Source organism: Doryrhamphus excisus, chromosome 4 (assembly GCF_030265055.1).
Source record: "Doryrhamphus excisus isolate RoL2022-K1 chromosome 4, RoL_Dexc_1.0, whole genome shotgun sequence".
In the NCBI taxonomy this organism is placed as follows: Eukaryota; Metazoa; Chordata; class Actinopteri; order Syngnathiformes; family Syngnathidae; genus Doryrhamphus; species Doryrhamphus excisus.
The window spans coordinates 6,017,287-6,024,772 of NC_080469.1; the positions used below are offsets into that span (position 1 = coordinate 6,017,287).

General features: G+C 40.3%; 1 long non-coding RNA gene across 1 annotated transcript; it reads left to right on the forward strand.

The window, feature by feature from the left end:
* The first annotated feature begins 32 nt into the window (after positions 1 to 32).
* On the forward strand, positions 33 to 7,115 carry LOC131128146 (uncharacterized). Its single transcript, XR_009129597.1, has 3 exons — positions 33 to 270; positions 339 to 497; positions 3,054 to 7,115. It is a non-coding gene; the product is annotated as an uncharacterized LOC131128146 (long non-coding RNA).
* The last annotated feature ends 371 nt before the right edge of the window (positions 7,116 to 7,486 follow it).

The window sequence follows — 7,486 nt, forward strand, 5'->3', positions numbered from 1 at the left end:
TTCTACCCACGGCCCGCCTCCAGGCACGCCCACTATGCTGTGATTGGTCACACTCCCAAGTGCTCAGAAGGACTTCCGTGTTGTGAAGCCAACTTTATAGGAGTTGCTAAACTGTATAGGGGTTGATAATAAACGGTGATTCATCTTTTTAAAATATCTGCTTTTAACAAACAACCTTATGTGTTGGATCCCGAGTCCAATCCAGAAGTAGAGACTGGACAGTCCGACGTTTCTCAAGAAAATAGGTTACTTCAAGACGTCTCTTAATTGGTAAGTAGCTTTAGCATTTTAGCTTTAAGTTTTTGTTTTCATTTATTCCATCCACGGCCCGCCTTTAGGCACGCCTACTATGCTGTGATTGGTCACACTCCCAAGTGCTCAGAAGGACTTCCGTGTTGTGAAGCAAACTTGTGTTGGATCCCGAGTCCAATCTAGAAGTAGAGACTGGGCAGTCCGAAGTTTCTCAAGAATAGGTTACTTAAAGACGTCTCTCAATGGTAAGTAGCTTTAGCATTTTAGCTTTAAGTTTTTGTTTTAATTTATTCCATCCACGGCCCGCCTTCAGGCACGCCCACTTTGCTGTGATTGGTCACACTCCAAAGTGCTCAGAAGGACTTCCGTGTTGTGAAGCCAACTTTAAAGGAGTTGCTTAACTGTATAGGGGTTGGTAATAAACGGCGATTCATCCTTTTAAAATGTCTGCTTTTAACAAATAACCTTATGTGTTGGATCCCGAGTCCAATCCAGAAGTAAATTCTTGAGAATTGAAAATAGGTTACTTCAAGATGTCTCTCAATGGTAAGTAGCTTTAGCATTTTAGCTTCAGCTTGTAATCACTCCCTGTATGAACACTCTATAATGTTACACAGACAAGTGCTTTTTCTCCACGACTTACACAGTTAGGACAGTGATATGTTGTTACGTACGTGCTTGCTTTTCTGACTCTTTTCTGACCAAGTAATGTTGGAAAGGTGTAGGGCTTCAGCAAGTTTGTCAGCTAGTCCAGCTGCATACAGTCCAGTGTGAAATGCCGTTTACAGATTAAAATGCATTTCTTTTGTTGGTAGGGAATCAGGAAGTCCAACCACTTGTGCCTGATGTTTTCCTTGTTAGGAATTGTAAACAAATGTAACTTTCCCTGACAACTAAAGAAACACTTTCTGTGAGACATTGCTAACACTGTAAACAGAGTAGCACAACTTGGGGGAGTGCAAAAAGCGTATCTGGCCTACAGCGCACACCCATATAAGGCCCGCCAATCTGTGACATCACAAATCACCAGCATTAGAACGGCCTCTGAAACCAAGCATTCGGTGTCATCCCAGATTTCTTTCACTTCCAAATGTGTAAACTGGAAGCTTTGGCATCATTTAACATGAGAATACATAAATATTATAACTACATGTATACATGTTCCCTTTAAGTTTCACTTCAGATGATGTCTGGGTCCAATCCAATGTTGCACAAAATAACAGTGATACTATGATCTATATTACCATAATAGTTTTCCAGAAACAGGTATTTTGTGACAGGTTTAGGTCATTGTCTGCAGAGGTGGGGATGGTGTGCATGGTCCTGAGGTCATTGGTGTGCACGTGTGAATGTGTAGATGTGTGTGGATGTGACATAATATTGAATCTACAACCAGTAAGTCACACGCTTAGCCTTTAAAAAAGTAAGACAATAATTAATTTCCCGGTAACTAATTACAGTACATTTATGGAGGAGTATTTCCTTCAGTTCAGTTAGTTTTGGGGGGGAAGTAACTGGTATGGCATCACTTACTTGATGACTGCTTCTAAATAGCTGCTATTGGTACAGTATACATGTATGCTATAATGAAACTAATTGACGGACAGTATGTACACTGATAATATAGGAATCACCAAAAGAAAGTGTCTATACGACTGAAAATAAGATTCTGTTTATGAAGATGTCAAGAAAATGCATTGATTGGTCTGGGTGGAAATAAGCTGACTTGCGGCTTTTTCTATTTTCATTGGAAATATTTTCCTTTTTGTCTAGTCAAAACATTTCAGCTCATTCCTCCATTTCCATTTCCTGTGCGTTTCCTTATCTAACATCTGACCACTGTTGGAGTAGAAGGGATCTTATTATATTGGATGTACTTACCAGTGCCGCTTTACTTAGGTCCACAATGTTTGTACAGTCACAAGCGTTTTTGTGGGTTTATTTGAAAGGAAAATGTATTATTTTTAAATGGTCAGTGGTCTGATCATAAGCCAATGAAATATGCTTTTCACTTGAAGACTAAAGTGAAGCCCACAAACAAGCAGGATGGGAAGCTCGCTGGAAAAGCAATTCCATCGAGGAAACAGACTTTGGTGATGTCCAAGAACATAACAGTAAACTGTATTATAAAACTGGAATTTTTGAAGTGCATATTGGCAGACATACGCAAGTGGCATGTTAGTAACCATGGATTGGTGGTGTGTTACCGGTGGTGTCCAAAGGCAGGGGACTCTAATGACAGAAGATGGTCTCTATAGGTTCTGGATTCTCTTTTTTCTTGAGTTTGAGACCCCTGATTTAGAGTCTCCTATTAACCGAGTATGCCTGTAGAATGGAAGAAGCCGGAGAAACCATCTACATCTAAGTGCCTGTGAGATCTCCAAGGTCTCGGGCTCTGTCTGGTCTAACTGGGTTAGTCATCCTTTAGTTCAAAATTTAATTCCAAATTAAACACAATAGCCACGGCAAACAAAACCAAATACATAATTATTTTCCATCTTGTGTGTCCAGACAAAATAAGAGGATATCATTTCAACCCTGAAGCTTTTCCAGGTTGATAAACTATAGATCAGTGAGATGGAGGGAAAAGTCCCATCAACACACTGTCAGGTCCTTCCGGAATGTGTCATCTTCCTTTGTAGGGGTCAGTGCAAAGCTCTTCTCCCAGCTGGAGAACTCTTTGACTTCAAGCTCTGTGCGCCACACCCCGTCTCAGCTGAGAACATTTGTTTTCCACCAGCGTCTTGTCTTTCATCGACACACCTCAACCATCTTGACACCATCTTGTGTTCCCACATTAGCTGAAGATCACAGGTGCTGTGTCCACAACAGGGACTTGAGGTGGTCGAGTCCTTAGGGCCTCATGGAGGGATTCAGCTGGACTATCCTCTTTCAAAAGAGGGCTGAAGAGGACCACAAAACACCATGGCCCAGCTGCTTGGATGGAAACTCAACACCATCTGCACAGGAAAGCCATGGATTATGACCTCCCCCGTCCGTCCTCAGCCATCTTCAGTGTGGCTGCTGACAAGGATCGCTAATATATGTGCTTATAATTCCATGCGATATTAAAACGTTCTCCTTTCTGCAATTTAGATGAAGAAGAAGTAACCGATACTACACAATGCAGCACATATTGTGCTGTTTAGTGGCAAATGGATTGAGTTTCTTGTCAGGAAATTCCTTCCATGCTGTATTTTCATTGAGGCAAGGGCACAGCTTTGCCTTGAAATTCTATTACGAGTCTACCCCAGTCCTGTGAGTGTGCAATGAAAAGAGCCTTTATCTGCCACTCACTCAAACCTAATACCATGAGTGACACTTTGCCAAAAACAGTTAAAGCGTCTATTAATCAAAGACAAACTGTAAAATATATATACAGTTAAGAGTAGGGTTCGGGTTGGATTGACAAAATAATAATAAATATTCCTTTAACTTTACTGTGCAATTGAAACCAATGAGGCATTAAATCAGTTGATAGTTCCATATGAATAATGGCGCAATGCTGCTTTCCAGGAGCAACACTATGGTTAAACCACCTTGACCAACCAATACTTATTTCCCACACGCTTTTAATATCCTTGAAACCACATCTCTGTAGTGCTCTGACTATTTGCAACAGGATTGGGCATTGAACTGGACTCTACAACTGGACCAGTAAAAGTCATGACTAAAACAAAGGCCCAAGTTTATGAGTGCAACCTGTAGCAAGTTACAGGGGTGTGCAATGAAGAAAATAGCACTCGGCAGGGTTGATTTGCACTGACTCATTTACACAAGCTTGACAGATGAAAATTTGGGAATTGGGGGTTGAGTAAACAAAGCTGCTCCCTCCTTGTTGACCCCGCCTTGCTGCTGAGAGGGCAGCTGGTGAGCTGTCATGGTGCAGTGAAGGGGCCATGAACAGCAACAACATCAGCAGCTTCTGCACTCAGAAGGGGTGACTGGGAGTTTGCATTGACCACCGTTACGGAATCAAGTAAGACTATTTACAAGAATTAGGGGTGTCAAAAATAACTAGTTAAAATGTATTTCAATATTTTCTGTGTGTAATTAATGCATGCATAGTAGGGCAGGCACACCTCTATTATGACGGCAGACGGAAGAACAGTTGAGCATCCTCACACAGTAACAACCAGTCTGATGCTCTTATTACTTCATTCTGACCTGAACACAGCAACAGCAGTACAATTCCAACACCATATACTGTATATATCGCCATCTTACACACGTCTTTAGTCTGTTCATCCTGGGAACAACACTTCCTCATTGTCATTATTGGAATGAAATGCATTCAGGGACACTCAGAACACCACAAAATGGCTTTATAATGTGTGTGTGTGTGTACACATGGTAAGATAAAAAAAAAATCGGATGTTCCGTTTGCTACATTTAAGTATGCTGGAAAATACACTAAAAAGTAAATTTATTTAATTATGTGATGTCTGAATGCAACCCCTCATTGCTCATAATAACACTGTTTAATGTGTGATTCAAATGTTCTGACATAGTTGCAAGTGGTGATGAATCCTTCATTCATTTTCTACCGCTTGTTAGGGTTGTGGGGGGTGCTGGAGCCTATCCCAGCTGTCTTGGGGCGAGAGGCGGGGTACACCCTGGACTGGTCACCAGCCAATCACAGGGCACATATAGACAAACAACCATTCACACTCACATTCATACCTATGGACAATTTGGAGTGGCCAATTAACCTAGCATGTTTTTGGAATGTGGGAGGAAACCAGAGTACCCGGAGAAAACCCACACATGCACATGCAAACTCCACACAGAGATGGCCGAGGGCTGGGAGGTCTGCGCGGTAAACACTCGACCGCATGATCAATTAATTAAAAACGCATTAATCTGATTAAATATTTTAGTCAATTGACAGCCCTACTGTTCATCAGTGCTCTTGTCAAACTTGATCAAAATGTAACCATCCACAGTACACATTTTGGACCAAAAATATGTATATCGAAGCAAATTTTACAGGTTTTGCCTGTGTTAAGCATTTTAAAGCAGGGAAATTGCAAAATCAAACAAAATACATGCATAAGACATTAAGGAGATGCATTCAAAGATGATATGTAGTATTCTACACTGGTCACTTGGTGACAGTAATGATACTTTCACTTACAGGAACATATTTGGAAGTTTTTCTGTGCTCCTATTACAAAATATTTCATATAGAAACTTGGTGGAAATTAATTCACCACGGTCGGGTGTGGAACCAGTTAACCAAGATAAACGAGGTTTAATGTAATGTGTAAAAAATTCAAATTTTAAACATTCATAACGGAAGCAAATGTTGGTTGTGGTGTAAATTAAGGTGCAGATGTGAGCAACTGCATTTGTTCACGTTCCTACAAACCACATCTCCTCCTGGCAGCTCGTGCCCGATAGCTCTCCCATCTCCACAAACTCATGTCTTGGGTTTCTCCAAATATTTTCTAATGCCACTGAAGAATGTTCTAATGTTGTTGAAATAGCAGTACTGTTGCTTTCTTCTTTCACAGGATACTTTATGAAGAGGCTTGACTGAAGTAGAAGTTGTACTTCTCCTTAGTATTTCCCTGTGAGGATTTGCGATGTAGTTTTATTTACATAACGCACACGCTGCGCACAATGAGGGTACGATTGTATAGCAAGCATGACTGTCATGATTTATTTATGTCACTGACAGAAATTATTTGCTACTGTATGAAAATGAAGGAGTGCATTTGGCTAAAAATAAAGCTGCGGTGTCATGGAGAGTTTCTTTGGACGGTCGAGTCAGGTCTGCAGGGCCTCTGTTCTTTTGCCCAGCCAACATATTCCAGTACTTTTCTTACATAAATAAACAGAAACCACCAAGTCTGGCCACACTGTGGAAGGGTTTGAGACTTAATGGCAGTAAACTTTGGCTAAATTTCTTCCTGTATTAAAAAAAGATTGAAAAACAGCATTAACACATACAATATATTCTTTTATAATAACGTAGCCCTTTGAGCCACATGGTGATTGCATTGTGAACTTTTTGGACACATTAAACATTTTGAAATCATCATGACAATATATTTTGAATTAACTAAACCAAACCGAGTTCCTTCCCAGTCATTTGTACTCGCATTTCACTTTTTCATTGAATTTGGAAAAATGTGTTGGAAAGTTTTAATTTATCCCTATCCTACATTTTCAGATTTACTGTAATTTCCGGTGTATAAGCTGCTACTTTTTTTCTCAGCGTATGAACGCTATAGCTTATTTATGTTCTGATCTTATGATATCTCCTTTACTTCAGCATGACTAATAATCATTTAAATACTCTTTCTTTTTATACTCATGGCAAGCTTATCAACCCATTGGAAATGACAGGAGGCCATTACTCAATATTACTCATTACTCAAATTACTCAATCAACAGTCTGAATCACGGTGCCATCTTACAAAGAATGCTAAAGTCATCACACAGCAACTTACCACTCAAAAGTTACCTCAGAAGTACCAATACAAGTTAAAAAAATTAAAAAGCAACTATTTCAATGTTTTGCATAGGAGAACTTAAGGACTTCCATGTGTAACAAGTTATGATGTAGCGATAAACGCTACTTAGTAGGCTATAGTTCCTCATTAAGTGTGTTTTTTTCCGTAAGATCAGTATATCTAAGCCAGCAATGGAATTTTTTTTTTTTTGCTTTCTGAAGAGCTAAAGACCTACCTCATACAGTCATGGTGCCTTTATTCTAACAACTTCACTGATAGTGGTTTTGCTAACAAAACAAAGTTCAAAACACTGGATTCTTCAATATTTTTCCAATGCTATCCAATATTCAGTTCTTCTTTAATTTTTGGTGACAACCAAAGGGGATGTGCCTCTATGCAACTCTGAGCAATGTTGGTTGTAGTGGTGGGGTCTAGAAACGACTCTCGACCCCCTGACCGATTTAGGGAGCATTAGGGGCATTCAAGATCATTTCATCTTTAACCAAAATGAATTAAGCACACAATGGACACACAACTGGATGGGTGCATCAACAATTAAAATGTGTCTATTGATTCAGCAATACCGGCCATCGGCATGAAATCGGGTCCCACGATGTAAAGCACATCCTCCGACTGGTTTTCCACATTCCCACAGTACTCAGCCACCGGAGGCGGAGACGACACATCTGCTGTAGCCGTTAAGACACAGAGCTGATGATTACCGCACGTGAACGCGCTTATTACCGCCGTGAAAATGAAGGGCTACGTCTGCC